The sequence below is a fragment of the Cupressus sempervirens genome, chromosome 9 (genome assembly GCF_028749045.1).
Source record: "Cupressus sempervirens isolate cs-2001-9-10 chromosome 9, ASM2874904v1, whole genome shotgun sequence".
NCBI classification, from domain to species: Eukaryota; Viridiplantae; Streptophyta; class Pinopsida; order Cupressales; family Cupressaceae; genus Cupressus; species Cupressus sempervirens.
The window spans coordinates 637467719-637472851 of NC_143126.1; the positions used below are offsets into that span (position 1 = coordinate 637467719).

At 33.2% G+C, this 5133-nt stretch overlaps 1 pseudogene across 1 annotated transcript; it reads right to left on the reverse strand.

Annotated features, from left to right (window-relative positions):
* Positions 1-864: 864 nt before the first annotated feature.
* Positions 865-4813, reverse strand: LOC149540343 (laccase-12-like; annotated as a pseudogene). Its single transcript, XR_016356003.1, has 6 exons — positions 4712-4813; positions 4210-4361; positions 3857-4085; positions 2375-2503; positions 1271-2221; positions 865-1156 (listed from the first exon to the last, which is right to left on the reverse strand). The product of XR_016356003.1 is annotated as a laccase-12-like (transcript).
* Between the last annotated feature and the right edge of the window lie 320 nt (positions 4814-5133).

Genomic DNA, 5133 nt, shown 5'->3' on the forward strand with positions numbered 1-5133 from the left:
GATAATATTGAGATTCAGATCAAGGATCTCTGAGTTAGTGTCGCTTGATGAAGAAGAAAAGGAAATCATTTATGATATTATGAGAAAGGCATAAAGCTATCTATAAATCCTTGAAGAGGAGCTTGAACACAAGCATGGAAAAGGAAAAGAAAATGACACCGAGTTTGAATGGGGAAGCTTCAATTGATCTATGCTACACATGTGATAGAATGGAGAAGGCATCCTTTCTACATGTGCTAAATGAATTAATTCAATATTATAAACTCATTAAAAATCCCCTCTTCTTAAATGGGATCATATAGGTGTGGTTAGTTTTAGTTTTATCTATTTACATCTTTGAGTTCTATTTAGTTTGTTTGTCTTTTGTTGGGTGGTCTCACTTCTTGTGAGTTCCCTTTTTTTCTATCGCTTGACTAATTTGTAAGATTTTGGACACTCTCCCACTTTATCCAATCATAACTTTCAGAATAGTATTTTTCTTTTAAATAATTTCTTTTTCTTTTTAAAACAATTTCTATTAAAAAATTCCTATAAAATTAGTTTTTAAAATATGATTTTGGATCATATAAATGTGGTTATTTTTAGTTTTATCTATTTGCATCTTTGAGTTCTATTTAGGTTATTTGTCTTTTGTTGGGTGGTCTCACTTCTTGTGAGTTCCCTTTTCTTCTATCGCTTGACTAATTTGTAAGATTTTAGACACTCTCCCACTTTATCCAATCAGAACTTTCAGAATAGTATTTTTCTTTTAAATAATTATATTTTTTTAATTTTTATTTTTAACAATTATTATTAAAAAAAATCTATAAAATTAGTTTTTAAAATATGATTTTATTTAAAATTCTTACCCAAAAAAAATGTATATTACCATAAACAACATTTTTTATTTATTGACACAACACAATGCTCTTCATGAGATAATACATTTGAATTAAAAAGACAAGTTTTACCCTTTCTTTTTAACATTTTACACCACTCACTACTTCATTAACACCAAACTGAAATCTCTGAAGCTATGTGTTGCTCTAGCATTGTGGGAGGCCATTTGGAGGACCCGTCAAACTTTCTTGCTCAGTGGGACCGTTCTTCACTATTAACGCCATGTTCAACCCCCATGTTACATGATCATCAAAGTGACAATGCACGAACCAGACACCTGCACACGCAAACAATCATTTTAGCCCACCATACATACATTCAAAATCTTCAATTCTAAGCCATATTTCATGTCCAGAACAGTGACAGAAATTCATGTTTTTCAATTTCTTACCTGGATTGCTAGCTTTGAATCTGAGAGCAGTCCATCCATTGACAGGAACCCCTACAGTATTCCGTTGAGGCGGATCATTCACATTGAAAGAGCTCTGATTAGCTTCAACATAATTACCAAATCCCTCTCCCACCACGTAAAAATCATACCCATGAATATGCATTGGATGGTTGTCTTCCTGGAAAATACTGGTTCCCTGGAACACAATCTGAACTGTGACATTATATTCAATCACTTTCACTCTTGTGCCCATAACAGGCGCCCACAGAGATTCGTCCACATCGCCAGTGTAATCATACTCAACTGGTGGATTTGAAGGAAAGTCTGTGGTATAAACACCATCAATGCCGAAGTAATAGACTTGCAGAATGTCGATGTCTGGCAGAACAAAAGACATGTTGTTCATACTGGCAGCCAATCTTCTGGTGTTAGGGGCAGTACAGTTACTGGATGCATTATATCCAGTTGGACAGGGACTTAAACCAAGTCCTACGGTTATGATACTACTGTCACTTATGTCTGTGGGAACATCCGCAGGATGTTCCTCTGAAGCCAAGCTTCGTAGGGATTTGGTAAAGTTGGTCACAGTGTCGGTGTCGTTGAATATTGGAAGGACTGGAAGGATTGGAGCAGCAGATGCATCATAACCCACGTACTCTAAAATGGCGGTTGTTGTGGTGTCATTAATAAATGCTTCCGCTTGAGTAGTGTATAGCTTGGCTGCCATATAGTATTGGGCTGCAGATTGATTGGTTGTGAGAAGAACATCTAAGGTCTGACCAGATGTTAAAAAGATAATGTCTGTTGTGTATTGCTTTGTGTAGGAGGCATCCGCAGATACAACTGTGAGATTGTGTGATGCGATCTTGAAAAAGAGATGATTATTGACTGCAGCATTGACGATTCGAAGAAGATAGGTTTTGCCCTCTTGTATAAGGAACCTTCTTGTTCCTGCAAGCATACAATTAAATTGCTCACAATGTTTTCTGTGCTGAGTTTATTTAGTTAAAACTGAAAGTGGGTGTCTCTCATTTGTACTCACACTGCTCAGTTTTGGATCAAAATGTGTAGAACTAATTATTTTTTGTGTTCCAGAGGATTTACCTGAGGATGAGCAGTTATAGAGGTCTCCTGGTTCTCCATTTATAGTGAAAGCATCTGAAAAAGCTGGCGCGCCTCCATTCTCACTCATTGTCTCTTCGACTTCGTTAGCATCAGTGTTCCACCACTCCCCTGTTCATTTTTATCATTAATTTTCCAGTAGCTAGAGTTAGTACGAAATGCCATTACAATCCAGCATGAACCCACAATGGACAAGCCTAAAAGATGGAAAGCTATTTCCATAGAAGCAAGCACATTCCTTATTCAAATCATAGCAGATTGTTCGGCAAATGCTCTTACATACCAGATGGGCTATTTTTTGGACAACACAAAAGAACACTTAGGGCTTTTAGAGAGTTGCTTTCCTTAGCTGTTGACCTATTTTATAGTCGTTGATACTAATTGCACCGTACTAATCCTTTTGATTGGTAAATAAAGCAATAATACACTCTAATAAATACCGCTAAAATGAAATGTCTATGATAAGATATAAATTGACCTACATTAATTTTCTATGATGTAAGTAATTATAATTATATGTGACTATGAAATAGTGTAAAACAAACCAAAAAAAAAGTTATATTTACAAGGATGTAAATGATTTTTTTTACTTCTATCTACATATGGATTTGAATTTTTATGGTGATATTCTTGTTATTAAAATTTCACAATGAATTGTTTTTATTTCTAAATTGAATATATAAATTTGAATAATGGAAATTTTTCTTTTATCTTATAGATCTAATCTTATTGATAGTAAGTTCTTATTCTGTAGATCACAAAATCTCTACTTCTTACTAGTTATTAAGGACTCACAACATTTATAATAACTTACTTAAATTAAATCACAATAAAATGATTTTCATTGGCCATCTCATAGAAGGACTTTTCAGTTACATGTTAAGCATTGACATATAGTAAGCAAGTATAAAGATAACTAATATTATTTTTCAAATAAGATAATTGTTGGTCAATAATTTCTAATACTATTAGACTAGTCTATAAAAAAACTATCAAAATATTATTCCATTGTAATAATTATACAAACTATACATCATATTAGTTGTTGCTGAAAATAAATAGGTTGGAGTCAACTAAATTTAAGGTAAAAAATTTAAAACTCAAAAATAGCTCAATAAGTGTTGGATTAAAAAGTTTAATACAGAAAATAAAATTTTAAAATGTAATAAATATCAAACATACAGAATATTGATAAGAATATATTAAAACTAAAAAGTAGTTCAATAAATATTGGATTAAAAAGTTTAATATAGAAAATAAAATTTTAAAACGTAATAAATATCAAATATACAGAATACTCATAAGAATATACTAAATAAAACAATTTTGATAATAACAAGAGGTGAAATAAATAATAAAATATAGAACTAAACAAATACTTATTTCATCACTAAAACTAAAATTTTATTTTTAAAAAGATTAATAGACACATCAGATTTTGTGTAAATTTATAATGTCAATTACCTAGCACTAGAGGGATCGAAAAGGATAAGAGCTGCCCATCTTTGGAAGGATGACCATTGCTCCATGAACTGTTGCACGGAACCATGCCACATGGGCATGCCACCACAACGTTCCTTCCTGATCAATAATGGTGAATGTGTACGTAAATTGGCCCTCTGGTTGGATGGGGCACTGTGTTATATATCCTGGCCCATCAGCCCATGAGTTGCGAATCTGCCTTATTCCATGCCTGCCAAAAACAATTTGTTGTCAATGGGTTTTGCATTATCAATGGAGTAATATATAGTTTATCAGTACTTATACACCAAATTGAATGTCTTGAGTAAATACCGGATAAGAAGAGGTAGATTTACCAGTGGATGGTAGCATTATATTGGGCTCTGTTAATAACTGTGATGTTCAGTGTATCACCATTTCGTGCATACACGGTAGGACCAGGAAGCTGTCCATTCACTGTGACTATGGTATAATTCTTACAAAAGCGAGTCATATTTGTCTTTTGAATCTGTGGGAATCAACAAAAACAGATTCGTTTTTTGTGTTATAACTCTAGCATAGTAATATGTGTTGGTGTATCCCTAGATTGTCTTTATAATCAACCTATCAAACACAGCTGATCTACAGCCATATATATAATATTTTAAACTACAACACGTCCAAGGAAAAAAGAGAAAAAGAAAATACTACACGCCAATTCTATTAAATACCATTGATCTCACAATAATGATAAGCCAAAACATCAATCATAGAGTTTTATGTTGTGGCACTTGCATGAAAGATTAAATTGAGCAAACATGTACGTCTAGTAATATTTCTGTTCATGACAAAAACACAATCATATTTAAATCTACTTACAACAAATGTGTGAGTGATCAATTCTGCCGATGAGAGAGAATTAAATGAGACAATGAATACAAACAGCAGCACCATGAGGGAACTTTTGGACGTTATCAACATATTGAAAGAATGCAGTCTCTCAGTATTTAAACTTAGTTTGTAAGACTGCACTTTGCATAGCATGAGGGTGCTTGTGTATTGGTATATATAGAGCCAAGAAGAATAACTAGTTCAGGGACAAATATCGCGTGGCTGAATAGGCAAAACCCTAAGATGCCCAAATCAAAAACTATGTTCGAAGCGTACAGACATTCAAGAGTTCAAATCACATGGGAGAAGGCAATAATGTAGATTTTTTTTTATTATGGGTGATTATATTTGTTTGTTGTCCACGTGAAATAAGAGGCTGCCTGTCTATTTATTTGTGTTTTATTATGGAG